Raw genomic sequence first — 17,315 nt, forward strand, 5'->3', positions numbered from 1 at the left:
AGAAAACCATACCGAGTATTCCTTGGTTATTGTTAATGTAGATTTAAGGCCCATATTTTCAATATCAATATTTAATTTAAAGCATTCATTCACATGCACCTAGATGTACAAATAAGCCACGTGTGAATAATACTGAGGCACTTGTGTACACAAATGGCCAGTTAGGAACATCACTAATCACAAACATATACATGCAGCTCATGTATTCACATACATCAGGTATTTAGCAGGTAAATTCAATGTATAAAGGTGCATGCAAATTGGTTTCACCTAATTTGGATGTGTGGCCCAAAGTCCTCAGTTTTGTACACACAGAAGCTATTGTTATTAGTAGGGATGATCACATCAATATGCATACAGTAAGAACAGAGATTGCAACTTCTTGGAAGGTCAGAAGAATTTAATTCATTTTGTATGCCTCCCCACCTTCCTGGGGAAATTCCAAGATACCTATGACAAATAAAGCAAAATGCATGTTGAAGGACTATCTCCTATCACAAAGTAAAGCACAAGAACATGGTCACCATTATACTGAGGAGGTGGACACCTGTATGTGAATACTAAGCAGATATTTTTTCCTTCAAACAGGTGTGCTTATAGCACTCTGACCTGAGCTGCATTAAGAGAATAATAAATATCATTTTTACCAAAGCAATGACAAGCCACAAGCCAAATTTTGTGTGTGCCCAAACAGAACCATTGAAAGTATTAAAAAACCTTGAGAGCCTGTTTTGAGATTTCTGATCCAATTTCTAGGAAAAAGTACTTCAAATAATTTGGATTAAGCTTCACAGGTCTCCACTCTGCAAAGTTGGTGTAATACAGCAATGACTCAATCAGAATTCTCTACTCCGCTATGCCAGTGGTGGCATTTGCCTCCCACTATGCACAGCAGAAAATGACCACACAAGGAGGATCTGCAGTGAAGAATCAAATTTAGATGTTCATTCAAGTGAACTACGTGTGAATGGTTTTATCTAGCTGAAACTTTTCACATTCACTGAACTGAGATGGAATTAGTTCTCAGGAATCCTTCGAGTGCAGCAACTTCCTGGTCATGCCTACTTTCCCTGGTCATACCCTTGTAACATACCATGGAAATTCAATTGCCTAGTAATGGCAGCCTTGCAGCCCATTTATGCTGCCAGAGCACAAAGGGCTTGCTACAGGGACCAGGGTCTGGTCCAACATGTCAAGAAAAAAATTGGACATTGAACTGAGACATTAGTTTAGGCTCCTTATGCTTATGCTGTTAAGTTTCATATTTCTTTATCCTGGACAATGAGTAACATGTTCTTCCGAATGAAGCCATAGTAGATCAACTCTAGACTGAGGACCCAAATCTCTCACCAGCCCTCCCCTTCCCTGGCATCCAGACTACCTCTCCAGCACTTCTTCCTGGATACCCTGACTTCACCTCTAACTCTACACTGAAAACTGAATTCTTCACCTTGCTTCCAAGAACTCTTTTTCTCCTCTCACTCCCTGCTGACAATCCCACCCTTCTCCTTGACTCACAACCATGGTTTAATTTTCAACTCCCCTGTTACATCAAGATAGTCACCAAATCCTGCTGTTTTTTCCTACACTGTATCTCCAGAATTTGCCCAGTCCCTTCTATCCCCACTGTCAAAACCCTCAGCCAGCCCCCAATTATTTCTCATCTACTACAGCTTCCTCCTCTGACATCTTCATCTTTGTCCAAAATAGTGCTGCAAGAGTCACTAACATCGCTTGCTGCTAATAGAGTCCAGTCCTTTCACTGACTTCCTGTCTCCTTCTGCCTCTGAAGTCTACACCAGTGTCAGCACATTCACAAGCCCTTTCCATCATATCAGCTGGTTTGCTTATAGCTCAGCTGTTGTTCCTGTAACCACAAAGAGCCAGCAAGTGGTTAGGCTTCCAGTAGTTATAGGAATTTTAACTCTTTTACAGCCATAGCTTACTCCCTTAAACTCTATTTATTGAATTCTATAAACTTGGGATGTCTGAGGTCTTGAACCTAGGCCTAGGCATCCCTAGGCAGCCACCACATCCTAGACTCCACCCAGTACCTATTGAAAACAGGTGGGTTGGGAACCTGCTAGGGAGCTCTGACTGGAGGATTGGCTTGCTCCACCAATTGGTCCAACTACATCATTTAAGCAAGAAGGAGGAATAAGATGTTTGAGCAACAAGGTTATTTCCTGGTGTGGCTGCATTGGACCCTGCTTGTGCCTGCCTCGTGCATTCAACCTGTTTCCCAATTCTTGCTCTGCTCCTGGCTCTTCCCTCACCCCTGCCTTTGCTCCTGTTCCCACAGTGCTGCTGCTCCAGGCTTGATCCTTGCCTCTCCTCCTGCCCTTGTGTCTAATCCTCAGTGACCAGTCCTGGTTCTGTCCCCAGCCTCTGATTTGACTCCAGCTTGTTTCTGGCATTTGGTATCTGCCCTCAGCTATGACCTTCAGCTTCAATTTCTGATTCTGACTGACTCAGCCCCTGGCTCTGGTAACTGGCAGTTGACTGTGGTGCAGACCTTTGGTTTTGTTTCCCACCCTCAATACCTGCTCCGCCTCCTAGACCTGACTCCTGCTGTGACTGCTTAGGTCAGACAACCTACATCATAGTCCACAACAGTACCTAGCTCATTCAGTCAGGGAGCCTATGGATAAGGCACTGAATTGGGCGGGCTGCGGTCTATTTCCCACTCTGTCCCTGAACTACTAGTTGACCTGGGACAAGCCATTTCACCTTGTTGTGTCCATGATTCCCTTCTTGCTCTATGTCTTGTCTAAGATTGTAAACTGTTAGGGGCAAGAGCTGTATCTCAGTGTGTTTGCCTACCACAATGGGGTCCTAATGTACAATCCGAATAAGAATCTCTAGGCACGGCTGCGATACAATAATGTCCATTCATTGCTTCCAGAGAGTTTTACTCACCACATTTTGCCCAAAATTGGGCAAAATTCATCGCCTTTGCAAGACTGAATGTTGCTGGTCTCTCAGTAGACAAACAAGGCAGGTTTTCAAAATCATTCAGTCAAAGCTTGTTATCCCATCTATTTCTGGAAATGAGAGGAGAAACACGTAGGTGAGGAAAATCAATTCTGAAGTGTAAAAACAAAAGCCAGGAGAATTCTCCACTGTAATCAAATTGTCAGACAAACAGGACAAAAATTCCCTGGTTTATAATTACTATTTAATCCTCCCAAATTTAAAAAGATCCAGCTCTGAGAAAATATTTGCTGAGAGAAATAATTGTTTCAGACTCCAGAAAGTCCGTGCTGTACAGCACATCCCCTCTGACTATATCAAATAAGCATACTTGAATTGTCATAAGACTGCACAAGCTGTCCTGGCCCATCACCACTGGATGGAAAGCATCTAGCCACCCACTCACATTTTCGTTGCTAATATATCTGGCATTAGCTCCTCCAATAAATCTTGACAGTGTTGGTGGCAGAAGCCCTTTACTTCTTCCCCCCGCCCCCCAGGCACTATGAGCTCAAGCACACAGCACTGAACTAGGAATTAGCAAGCCAATTTTTTGAACTGGCAGCTTGAACTCTTAGTATCCCAGTTTCACCTGTTTGTCTGCGAGGAACAGATATGCAGCTGGTGTAATCATTATAGCTCCATTGACTTCAACAGAGCTGTGCCTGTTTGTACTAGCTGCAGATCTGGGCCTCGCACTTTTGACTCTGAGGCAGCTCACACAGTCGTGCAGTGGAGTGGGAATGGAGTCAGTAGGGATTAAATTCAAACAGTGTTATTCTGCCCTCTGCCCAAGAATTACAATCAAAATCTTTTCCCCTTTTCAAATAAGCTTCCAGGAACATTAACATGTTTTGAACCAGTTCAGCAATCAGAGTTCTTAGATCATCCAGTTAGTTTCTTAAAGGAGCCATCAACCTTAAAAGCTGAGTTACAAGAGATGAATATGCACTACTTATTAAAAAAAAAACTGCAGGGAGCACAAGTTACAAGAAAGCTGTGCCAACACAATATTAAATCCCCCATAGCTACAAAAAGTTTAACCCTAGATACCGGCAAGTTGATGGGAAAGGAAGTACAAAATTATATTGGAACAAATTAACTCCTGGTATAGTAGATGTCCTCAATGGAGTTATCCCAGGGATTAATTTGGTTAGTTATGTGGAAAGTGTGTGTCCCACTCCATATTCCCTATTTATTATTTGAAAACTCGGCTAAATATTGTCTGCTTCTGTATTGTGTTTATTCTAGATCCATCAATATATAGGACTTCAGATAATTTCATTTTTGCCTCTTACCTAGCATTAAATTCTGAGCTCTAGAAGCATATGAATTCATAGACTCAGACTCTAAGGTCAGAAGGGACCAATATGATCATCTAGTCTGACCTCCTGCACAACACAGGCCATAGAACCTCACTCATCCACTTCTTTAATAGACCCCTGACCTATGACTGAGTTATCAATGTCCTCAGATCATGGTTTAAAGACCTTCCGGTACAGAGAATCCACCAACAAGTGAGCCGTGTCCCATGCTACTGAGCAAGGTGAAAAACCCCAGAGCCTTTGCCAATCTGCCCTGAGGGAAAATTTCTTCCCAACCCCAAATATGGGGATTAGTTAAACCCTGAGCATTTGGGCAAGACTCACCAGCCAGACACCAAAGAAAGAATTCTCCGTAATAACTCAGAACCCATGCCATCTAACATCCCTTCCCAGGCCATTGGCATATCTACCACCAGTAGTCAAAGATCAGTCAATTGCCAAACTAGGCTGTCCCATCATAGCATCCCTTTCATAAATTTATCAAGCTCAGTCTTGAAGCTAGCTAGGTTTTTTGCCCCCACTGCTCCCCTTGGAAGGCTATTCCAGAACTTCACTCCTCTGATGGTTAGAAATCTGCATCTAATTTCAGGTCTAAACATCCTGATGGCCAATTTATATCCATTAGTGCTTGTGTCCACACTGGTGCCGAACTTAAATAATTCCTCTCCCTTCCTGGTAATTATCCATCTGATGTATTTATAGAGGGCAATCATATCACCCATCAACCTTCTTTTGGTTAGGCTAAACAAGTCAAGCTCTTGGAGTCTCCTCTCATAAGGCAGGTTTCCATTCCTCAGATCATCCTAGTAGCCCTTCTCTGGACCTGTTCCAGTTCATCTTTCTTACACATGGGGGACCAGAACTGCACACAGTATTCCAGATGAGGTCTCACAGCACCTTGTATAATGGTACCAACACCTCCCTATCTCTACTGGAAATACCTCATCTGATGCATCCAAAGACTGCATTAGCTTTTTCAACAGCCACATCACATTGGCAGTTCATAGTCATCCTGTGACCAATACACACAGGTCCTTCTCCTCCTCTGTCATTTCCAACTGCTGCATCCCCAGCTTATAGCAGAAATTCTTGTTATTAGTCTCTAAATGCACATCCTTGCACTTTCCACTATTAAATTTCATCCTATATCTATTACTCCAGTTTACAAGCTCATCCAGATCTTCCTGTATGATATCCTGATCCTTCTCTGTATTGGCAATACCTCCCAACTTTGTGTCATCCACAAACTTTATTATCACATTCCCACTTTGTGCCAAGGTCAGTGATAAAAAGGTTAAATAAGATCAGTCCCAAGACTGATCCCTGAGGAACTCCACTAGTAAACTCCCTCCAGCCTGACAGTTCACCTTCCAGTATGACCCATTGCAGTCTCCCCTTTAACCAGTTCCTTATCTACCTTTCAATTTTCATATTAATCCCCATCTTTTCCAATTTAACGAATAATTCCCCATGTGGAACCATATCAAATGCCTTACTGAAATCTAGGTAAATTAGACCCACTGCATTCTCTGTCTAAAAAGTCTGTTACCTTCTCAAAAAAGGAGATCAGATTGGTCTGGCATGATCTACCATTTGTAAACTCATGTTGTATTTTATCCCAATTACCGTTAACCTCGATGTCCTGAACTACTTTCAAACATTTTTCCAAGGCCTTGCATACCACTGAAGTCAAATTAACAGGCCTGTAATTACCCGGATCACTTTTCTTCCCTTTCTTAAAAATATGAATTATGTTATGACTGGTGAATTCCTACGGTATAGACCCTGAGTTTACAGATTCATTAAAAATCCTTGCTAATGGGCTTGCAATTTCATGTGCTAGTTCCTTTAATATTCTTGGACGGAGATTATCCAGCCACCCCAATTTAGTCCCATTAAGTTGATCAAGTTTGGCTTCTACCTCAGATGTGCTAATTTTTTTACCTCCATAGCCTCATTCCCATTAGCCACCCTACCACTAGCCCCAAGATCATAATTAGCCTCATTAAAAACAGAGGCAAAGTATTTGTTTAGATATTGAGCCATGCCTGGATTTCCTTAACCTCTGGATTATCCTTAACCCATCCTCAGTGTTTAGTGGTCCCACTTCATTGGGTTATGGTCAGATTGGTGTCAGTGGGTACAAATTTCATTTAATTCTGTGACATGAACCCACTTACATCAGATCCAAGTGTGGTCTCTCTATGCACACTGGATAAACTATGATAGAGCCTATGCAAACACTGGCAAATAGTTAGCTTAGTGCTAAGTGCAAATCAAAATAAGTAGACTCAGTTTTTGCAAAAAGAACGGCATCATTCAGGAGGTTGGGCCACAGAAGATGAAGTGACCTTTCTGTATTTTTCATAAAGCTGTCAAGATAGCAAACACACACACAGTGCAATAATAGATCAGATTAATTGGTCAGTCATAGGACCAAACTTTGTCTTGACAGCTACAATGATAAGTGAGAGCATATTGACAATGACCAAAGACAAACGTGTGAAATGCTGATTACATGGCAGTTGCCAGCAATAAACAGACATTAGCAACCAGAACACAACTGACAATCCTATTTAAAAACAAAGCGAAGCCTGGAATGTCCTTTCTGTCCTGCTAAAGGGTCTAATTTCTTCATGTAGTCTGTAGCCCATGGGTCTAGCCTACTTGCTGGGTTATATATATATTTTTCTTATACGTTTTATTGTTTGTTTTATTATTAGATTTATAAATTTGTACTATAACATTTGGCCGTAACACAAGGTACCTACAGGCCACATCCTGTATGTTGAGTTAAGGCAAGATAGCATACATACGTTTGGGACCCTAGATAAATGATAAGCTAAAGCATGAAGCTAGCGTATATATCTTTGTAAGCTTTGCCACAAATAAATAAGTATAAGTTAAAGCAAGTTAGACCTTTGACATAAATAGATGGCTACCTACGTTCATACCCTCTTTAAACTTAACACGTACACCACAAAGAACATGGAAATAACTGGTTAGGCCAGAAAGAACAAATGTGAAAATGAGCTAATGGCAATTAATATGCATGAATATCTCATTAATTTCTACCTATAGAGTATTGTACCTTGATATTGTGTGTGTCAGAAAGTTTAAGTTTGGACTTGGAAGGAGGGCACAGAGTGCTCAGGCTCTGTAAGAGGGGCAACTCACCATGTTAGTAGAAAAAAGTGCCTCATACTTAATTTGTGAGTTCTTAGTTGTCAGTTCTAAGTTAATCAAACTTTGTTAGCTGCTATAGTCTTTCTATAGTGCTTTAGCATCTCCTAAATTCTTCACCTCCCACTTGAAAATAGAGGAACATGGACCATTGGACGCTTTTGGCATGCTGGAGGCGAGGCTGGTCCTTTGTCTTACTGCCAGGTTATCAGGGAAGGGTTTGAGTACGTTAATCTAGAATGCTTTATAGTATAGAACAAGGGTGGCCAAACTGTGGCTTGTGAGCTGCCTGCAGCTCTTTTACAGTTAAAGTGCAGCTCGTGGAGCTCCCATGCCCTCTGCCCTATTCTCTGCTTACCAGACTGGGGTGGGGGGCTCAGAACTTCTGCCCTGAGGCAGGATGGTTGGACTAGAGGATTCTGCCCAGTGGAGAGGGAGTCTTGGGGGAAAGGAGGGTCAGTTAATTTGGCCAATCCTGGTATATAATACCATGTGTACCAGTAGAATATTATTTCCTGTGTCATTCTAATTAATTATCCATTTGATTATTATTCCATGTTATCTCAAAAGTCTTTAAGGCTGTATTTTGTTCTCAGGGAGAGTGTCCTTGTCATACATCCTGAGGGTCCTTGCAAAATTCTGTGTAGCCAGATTTGGAGACAAAAGCCTTATTATCTTCTAATCAGATTAATATTATTGTTTATATAATATGGGTTATAGGCTTGCCAGTTAATCTCCTAAAAATTAGGCAATGAGTCTTATAACTTCCATCCACATCCACGATAGGAGGATGCCATTTAGACTTTACATTGGGAGCTGCATGTTACTAGGACCTGAGCTGAATATTTCAAAAGCTCCAACTCCAGTTAGAGTCTTCAATTCTTCACATGGATGAATATTTGCTATTTTTAATTTGTGTTTAAAAATAACCTATACATTTTACTTTCAGTTTGGAAAGCATTTGATTGATCATATAGAAGAAAAAAATCACACTACTAGATAAAATGATTGTTGTTTATAATTAATCTACAGAATTTAAAGAGTTGTAACAAAGCTGTGGGAAGTAAGGTCTATGTAGATTCCTAACTTAGGCTATTTCCACTCAGCTGCTAAGGTGACAGGTACAGTATAGAGTCCTAGACAGGCTAAGACTTCCCATTGGCAGTACACTAGACAACATGGCCATTTAGAACGTCATATCAACAGCTGAAATAGAACTCCTGTACTCCTACTCCAAGAGCACAGGTGTCTACTACTTGAACCAAAGAAGTTCCATGAGCCATGCTCACTACTAGAGGACTTATGGTACCCATTTGAACAGTTCCAATGCCATCAAATACAACACTAACCAGCTCATTATAATTCAGTAAGCCCTTCTTAAATAAGCAAAAATAACTCCAAAGCTTTCTTGGATTTGTCATCACTTTACAACAAAAATATATTCTTATGTATTAAGCAAAGAAAAAAATCTCAGCATGCTAATGCAAATTGTTTTTAATGGGAAAAAAATTCCAAAAAAAAACTCACAATAGAGAGTTGTTGCAATGGATCTGAACCGAAGCTCACAAACAAACATAGTATGAATTATACATATGGGGAAGTGGAGCAGCTCTCAGTGGTGAAGGAACAGATTCATGACTATTTAGAAAGTCTGGACATGCACAAGTCCATGGGGCTGGATGCAATGCATCCGAGAGTGCTGAGGGAGTTGGCTGATGTGAGTGAAGACCCATTGGCTATTATCTTTGAAAATGCATGGTGATTGGGGGGAAGTGCCAGATGCTTTGGAAAAGGCAAATATAGTGCTCATCTTCAAAAAAGAGAAGGAGGAGGATCTGGGGAAACTACAGGCCAGTCAGCCTCACTTCAATCCTCCAAAAAAGCATGGAGCAAGTCTGCCTTACTTTTCTCCTCAAAGACAGTAAGTACTGTAATTGCCAGTGTTACCACACAGCTCTTCCAAGTAAGCACATTTATTCTTAGGGTAAAAGCATAATAGAGTATTTACATATTAAAAAGAGACTCTATAAACATGCTAATAAGCTTACAGAGATCACCCCCAACTCCAAAAAGGCTATGACAGGTGAACAGTCTTTCAAACCCCACAAGGGGGATTTTCTGTGATTACAAGTCCATAATCATGGACAGCTCAGAACAAGCACCCTCATGAATCTGAGTGACTCCTTTCATTCAGTTTGAATCTTTGAAGAGACTTTGAATAGGTAATCAGCCAAACAATTTGTTTCTTCTCAAGACACAGCTTCAGAGGGATGGATCGAAAGGTAGGTAAACCCTCCTCCCATGGTTTTCCTAGGAATCCCATTTAACTTTGTTTGTCTAGCACCTTGTTTCAAAGAATATTTTGAAGCTCATAACACTTTGCAGAGGTTATTAGCCATGACCTCTCCCTTAAAGAAGTTATACCATTCCACAATAAATACTTACATTCTTAATAAAATGAACGCCTAAGGTACTTAAACGTAACTCAATAAAGGTTTGTGCAGGATGTTGCAAGAAATTGCTCTCTCTATCACAGGACCCTTTTGTAACCCCAAAGCAGTGTCCTAGATATTTTACTATGGCTGCCTTGAATTTCCCCTTCCATACAGAAGGATTGGACTCTTTAGACAGAGGGCTTTTACAAGACACCATGTTGGACAGGGACAGTCTCATTCTGAGAAAAACAAACCCACCACAGAACCAACACATTATGCAAAGAAAATGGAGGAAGCTGCCAGGAGTCTCCAATTCAGAGTCCAAAAGCTTCCAAAGAGACTGGCAGTATGAGATCAAGAACATATTGTTTCTCCAAGATTTAACTGCCTACACGTTTTGACAAAACAGACTCTGATGATCACTGGAAGATCAGCATGAAATGGTCACAGCTTCACCCTTCAAAAACCATCTTTAATGAATAAAAGATAAATGTTACTAACCACAACATAATGCCCTCTTTTAAAAACTGTTTTCTGTATTTCTCCTCCCTACCTTTCATTATTTTCTGTGCTTTCCCCCTCCCCCCCCCCACATCTCTCTAGCCCTGGGAACCCACTTTATTCACACCATCACCTCTTTCCCCCTCACTTCAGCCTCTCACTTTTCCTCCTTCCTGCCAACATTATCCAATTGAGTATTCACTGAAGATACTATGACACCAAATGCATTTTATCTATTATCATTCCAATATATTTGGAGCAGGAAGACTAGTAATCAAAAAGACACCAGTCATTCAATCATTGTAGTTGGTAAGTAATATTTCATTAAATCTTAATTTTCTCTCCAAATACAACCAAATCTAGGATTCAGTGTACATAATTCTTTTTTGCTGAGCTTTAAATTGGAGTCTTCTATAAAACAGGAAGTAAGCAATTTGTAACATATGACTCCAGCAATTTGTTGTCATCCACTTTGTCTCTGAGGATCTACAATCAATCCATTTGGAAAAGCAATTTTCATCTTCATTACACTATAAAAATCAAGTTGCATATGTTTGCAGAATACTAATATCTACAGCAAATGGAGAATGGAAAATAAGGGGATCATGGAATCTGACAATGTCAAATAGAAATCTGTTAAAAGATAATTGCACTGTGCAAAATAAGAGACTGAATCCACTGTTACTGATCACTCTTTGTAGTGGTCATTTAACTATGTTGTTAAATACTTCCTTTACAAAAGCTGAGAGCAGCTTTATCTCTGATGTAACGCCAGTGACTTCATTGGTGTTACACTAGGCATGAATCTGGGCCACACTTCTATTGCTGATGAGGTCTTTTCCCCTCACTCATCCCAATCAGATTGGAAATTATCACAAGCCAATATGACAAGAAAGAATCTCATGTTTTTCAATGCCACTGGGTAGCAGATAGAGATTGGTACACATCATTGGAGTGCTAATTAGTGCCAGTTTAAGAATGACTGATCTGCTTTGGCATTCATTTTCCTACTAGAATTCAAGCTGCTCCTACAAGATGGAGATTTGGCTTGTATACATGTGGAGCACAGTAAGCGCCCCAAATGCTTCTATTTCCATATAACTGAAACTTGTTATCAGTCAGATGAGAAAGATGAAAGGTGGTGAGTGTGAACATAGAAGAGTTCTTAGTTTTTAGCATGCAGATGCTGCCGCCTCAGTTTCCATCTCTTTAGTTGAGTGTAAAGCTGGTCAAAAATTAAGCAAGTGTTTTTTGAAAGACCCACTTTTTAACTAAGCTGTGCCCTTTAAAAAAAAGTTTCTGAATTTTATTTAAAAAAAAAAAAAATAAGCCACACCCAGCATGGTTGAGTTTTTCCATTGCCAAGATTTTGGTAAACAAACAAATAATCAAAGACTAAGAAGGGACCACAAGGGTCATCTAGTTTAACCCCCTGCCAAGATGCAGGATTTGTTGTGTCTAAAGTATCCAAGACAGTTCGAACCCATTGCCTCTTGTCCTGCACTCTGTGGCAAGAGAGGGCAACTCTTCTCCATCTTTTTTATGGGAGCTTTCCAAGTATCTGCTGCTGTCATATTCCCCCTCAATATCCTCTTTTCCAAACCAAACAACCAGTTCCTCCAGCTTTTGTTCATATGGCTTGCATTCCATCTCTTTGATCATTTTTGTCACTCACCTCTGGATCCCTTCCGGTTTCTCTACATCCTTTCTATACATTGGTGATCAAAATTGGACACACTACTCCAGCTGAGGACTAACCAACACCCACTAGAGCAGTACTATCACCTCCCGTGATTTGCATGCTATGCCTCTGTTAATGCAACCTAAAACTGCATTTGCTTTTTTTGCAACAGCATTGCATTGTTGACTCATGTAGAGATTCTGATCCACCTCAACTCCCAGATCCTTCTTAGGAGTACTGCTGCCGAGCCAGTTTTCCCCCATTTTGTATTTGTGCATTTGGATTTTCTTCCCTAAGTGTAGCACCTTACTTTGTCTTTGTAGAATTTCATTTTGTTTGTAGCTCAGTTCTCCAGTTTATCAAGGTCCCTCTGAATTTTAGCTCTATCCTCCAAAACATTGGAAACGCCTCCTAGCTTGGTCTCATCTGCAAACTTTATCAATATGCTCTCTATTCCTACATCCAGGTTATTAATAATGATGTTCAACACCAGACCCAGAAGACATCCCTGTGGAACCCCACTTGAGACCTCCCTCCAATCTGACATCATTCCATTAGAGTCACTTTTTATTTGTGGTAGTTTAACCAATTATTTATCCACTTAACGGTAGTTCTGTTGAGCCCATGTTTCTCCAGCTTGCTTATCAGAATGTCATGTGGGACTGTGGCAAAACCCTTGCTGAAATCCAGATAGATTGTGTCCACTGCATTCTCCCATCCACCAAATCAGTTACCCTGTCATAGAAGGAAATCAAGCTAGTTTGTCATGATTTATTCTTGGTAAATCCATGCTAGCTACTAGTGATTACCCCTTCATCTTCCAGGTATTCGCAAATTAAATGTTTTATACATTGTTCTAGTAGCTTCCCAGGTATCGAAGTCAGGCTGACTAGTATACAATTCCCAGGATCCTCCCCCTCCCCTTTTTAAAGATAGTCACTACGGTAGCCCTTCCCCAGTCTTCCAGGATCTCTCCTGTCATCCATGAGTTTGAAAATATTATTGTCAGTGACTCCAAGATTTCTTCACCTAATTCCTTCAGTACCCATAGGTGACTAGCATCTGGCCCCTCTGACTTGAATTCATTCAAATTGGTCAGAAAATCTCTGGCGTGTTCTTTACTTATCCTGATCCGCATCCCTTCCCCTTTGTTGTATATGGTAACTTCACTAGTCTCATGTTATTTTTTGTAAGAAGTCTGAAACAAAGTAACCATTGAGCAGCTCTGCCTTCCTATCATCTTCTGTTACCAGCTCTTCCTCTCTATTGAGCAGTAGACCTACCCCATCCTTGATTTTTATTTTTTGTCTGACATATTTGAAGAACCCTTCTTTTTGTCTCTAACATTTCTTTCCAGCTGTAACTCATTCTTTGCCTTGGCTTTACTGATTTTGTCCCTACACACTCACTTTAGTCCCATATACAGGAAATGGAAGGAGAGGCATGTCACCAAGGAAGTGTATGTGTCCCTTATGGTTTTTAGATAGCTAAAGAACTCCTTGTGCAGCCACATTAGTCTCATGTGGCTCTTCTTATCTTTCCTCTGCCTCAGAATAGCTTGATGTTGAGCCTCTAGTGTTACATCTTTTAGCAACTGCCAGCCCCCTTCAATTCCTTTTCTTCCTAATTGGTCTTTTCATTGGGCTATTTCTCTGAGTCAGTTGAAATACACCTTTCTGAATTCCAGTGTCCTTGTTTTGCTGGTCTCATGTCCTATTTTCCATAAATATTGAATTCTATCAGATCATAATCATACCTCCCCATTTGCCAATCACCGCCATGTTTGCAACTAATTCATCCATTTTTCAAAACCAGATCCAAAATGGATGCCCTCCTAGTTGTTTCCTTAATTTTCTGAATACAAAACTGTCTCCTACACATGTTAAGAATTTTCAGGACTGTAATGGAGTCAGCATCCCCTCTCACGATGGCACCCTTCTCATGGGGTGTGAGCCCACAGTTTCCCTATCTGGAATGAGGTGACACCCCACCTCTCATGGGTGCCCCCCATCTGATGGTTTCATCAGTGGGTTTTCAGTGACTCAGCCCTCCAGCCAAGACTCACACACTGTCTGTTGGTGGAACAGACAGACAGACACCTTCTGAGGTATATAGTCTTTATCTTCTCCCTGCCCTGGTATGGGGCTGTACCACAAAGACTTCCTCCCTGGAGACATTACCTTCCTGGGCTCAGTCTCAGCAGCCAGCCAGGAGCTCCTTCTTCGCTCCCCAGGTCCCTGTCTGCACTGCGCTGTTTGTAGTCCTAGGGTTCTTTCAGCCAGTTCTCTCTCTTCTAGCTCCAAGCAACAACTGCGTGCTCTGTTGCTGCTGCTCCTTTTCATATGGCCCTCCTGGCCCCTGATTGGCCACTCCTTTGATTGGCTGCTTCCCCTGCAGACATTCTAGGCCACTTGGAGGAATTCTTCTCTGCTTCCCTCTGGGATGGGGTGTGGCAGGACCCTGAGACCTTCAGTAGGGAGCCTCTGGGCCTAGTCTACCCCGTTACAAGGATGTATTATGTTTTGCTGCAATAGTCTTTCAACAAATGTCAGGGAAGTTAAAATCCCCCATTAATACTAGCTCATATGTGTTAACTAATCTTGTTACCTGCTTGTAGAATGACTCATCCATTTGCTCTTCCTGATTTGGTGGTCTATAATAGACCTTCACCATAACATTGCTACTGTTCTTTTCCCTTGTTATCCTCACCTAGATACTCTCAATAAGTCTGTCTCTTACTTCCCTTTAGATCTCGGAGCAAGTGTATACATTCTTGATATACAGTGCAACACCTCCTCCTTTATTCCCCATACCTATCCTTATGAAACAAGGTATATCTCTCAATGCTGGTACTTCAGTCATGGGAGCTGTCTCACCAAGTCTCTGTGGTGCCAATTAAGTCATAATTTTTTTCATATACCATAACTTCCAGTTCATCCTGTTTGTTCCCTATACTCCTTGCATTTGTATGCAGGTATCGAAGATATTTTGCAGACTGCCCTGTTGCTTTCCTTTTAGCCTTTTTATGTCAATAGCCATAGATAATTTTTTTATTTAAAAAATTTGTAATTTTTTTTTTTAAACGACCATTTTAAACACAAACAAAAACAGCAGCATAGTTTTGTGATGTCAGTTTTGTATTTTTCAGCCAATGAGAAAAGTAGTGAGAAAGAAGTGCAAATCTCCACACCTGACACAGTAACAAAAATCCTCCAATAATGAGAAGGCCAAACCTTCGCCCAGTGCCTTTCCCTGGGTCACTGCTCTCCTTCCAGTGTCTGTCAATCTCCTCTCATTGCAGGATACAATAGCAACATCTCCTGATGACTAATGTGGAACTCATGCTCTCTCTCTCCTCCATGCATTCCAGCCATGGGCAACTGAACAAAGAATTGGGTGTTAGGTCCAACCAACTCTCTCCTCTTCTTGTTTCTTGCCACAAAGCTACTTCCTTTGTTCTGCCAAAATCCAGGCTCCTTCCAGGGCACTTATCAGAATAGCCCATAACTCTTACTCCTTCCCCACCTGATGTCCTGACCAGACAGGCAAGAGAAGGACTAGATGGCACCTCCACTGACTCTGGCTAAATCCCAACTACCACCTGGGATGGGATACTCTTGTCCCCTGCCCCCTAACTTCATGTGTCCTTTCTCTTCCACACCTTCTTTCTTCTCCTTCCTATCCCTCTCCTTTATCCTTCTGTCTAATGAGTCTGGTTTATCCTGCCCAGACTGTATATTTTGCAATACTTCTGTAAGCCTGTGACCAAAGAGGCAGTGAAAAGAAAATACCTAAACAGCCTGATGCTGGCATGAGTTTGCCAGGTCTCTCAGTGGCTAAGAAGATCATATGCCAGGCCTGTTTTGTTTTGTTTTTCCAGCAGTGAGGTTGCAAGTAAAAGTGATCACAAGAGAAAGAAGCTGCATTTTCTATCTTTGCTGTTCTTTTCTTTCTGTGTGTTTGTGTGTGTGTGTCCGTCCATCTTTCCTCTAATAAATGGGATCACATGTTAAACAGCAGCAGCAGCAACAGCAGCAGTAGCTCCAGCCCATCTCAGCTAATTTGTTCTCTTTTCCCAAAAAGGACAATTATTACCACCTTTAATGCCATCTAAATAACTGCGAGACAGCAGTTTTTATTTGTAAAGCCACGTTACAGTTAATAGGAACAAGGGCTGTTGTTAAAATGGAAGCCTTATTTAATACTTGAGCAGCTGAAATGCTTTAATAGTTTTTCCTTTTTCTGTATCTTTAATCAAAGGTTAGAAAGGATTTTTAATGGTGTTTGCCATGATATAAAGCAGGCGTGAGTCTCTGTATACCAAGCCCTGAACCTTATTTAAGGCTGTTTAATGTTGGAGAGTGACAGGGTCACGTTAACTTCATGGACCCAAAGGGTCCATATAGTGCATCGAAATGAATACAGCAGACCTGAGTGGTCATTTCCATCTCTAACACCTAGGATTTCACTACTTTTGTTCATGGCTGGAGACTGCTTAGCTGACTGCCAGGAATTATGAAGGCAAATGACGAAGACATCTTGACCTTATGGTGTATAAATAAATATACATGTAAATCGCATTTTGAAACTAAATATGCAGTATACATGTTGAAAGACAGGCAACTGGATCCAATAGGCCCAGAATTATTTCCAGGTGTCTGGCTGGTGAGTCTTGCCCACATGCTCAGGGTTTAACTGATTGCCATATTTGGGGTTGAGAAGGAATTTTCTCCCAGGCCTTCCTCTGTAGCATGGGGCACGGATCACTTGCTGGTGGATTCTCTGTACCTTGAAATCTTTAAAGGTAGGTTGGGGTCTATTACAGGATTGGGTGGGTGAAGTTCTGTGGCCTGCGTTTTGCAGAAGGTCAGACTAGATGAGCATGCTGGTCCCTTCTGACTTTAAAGTCTATAAGATTAGAAAATGTTGGAATATTTCCAACACCACTGAATTATTGAGTTTTTATCCAAACAGACCTATGGGAACCCTCTGAGTTTCATCCCTCACTAGTATCAATGAGAAATTCAGTGTTTGTTTTGGTAGCCCACTAGCTTAAACAAGGAGGACATCTAGAGGTGTGAGAAAGTACTAAAATAAATCTGATCCTGGTGAGAATCTTATTATACAAAATGGATACCCTCTTTCTATGTAACTGCAAATTGTAGAGAATACCTTGCAGGTAGTTTCCAGGGGTGAGAACATGCTATTATCACTGTA

General features: G+C 41.1%; 1 long non-coding RNA gene across 1 annotated transcript; it reads right to left on the reverse strand.

Annotated features, from left to right (window-relative positions):
- Positions 1-379: 379 nt before the first annotated feature.
- Positions 380-14,401, reverse strand: LOC137164075 (uncharacterized). The gene is made up of 3 exons (XR_010922919.1): positions 14,279-14,401; positions 2,920-3,044; positions 380-450 (listed from the first exon to the last, which is right to left on the reverse strand). It is a non-coding gene; the product is annotated as an uncharacterized lncRNA (long non-coding RNA).
- Positions 14,402-17,315: the final 2,914 nt, after the last annotated feature.

This window comes from Emydura macquarii, unplaced genomic scaffold (genome assembly GCF_026122565.2).
Source record: "Emydura macquarii macquarii isolate MOO-44397 ecotype Brisbane River unplaced genomic scaffold, CSIRO-AGI_Emac_v2 contig_2676, whole genome shotgun sequence".
In the NCBI taxonomy this organism is placed as follows: Eukaryota; Metazoa; Chordata; order Testudines; family Chelidae; genus Emydura; species Emydura macquarii.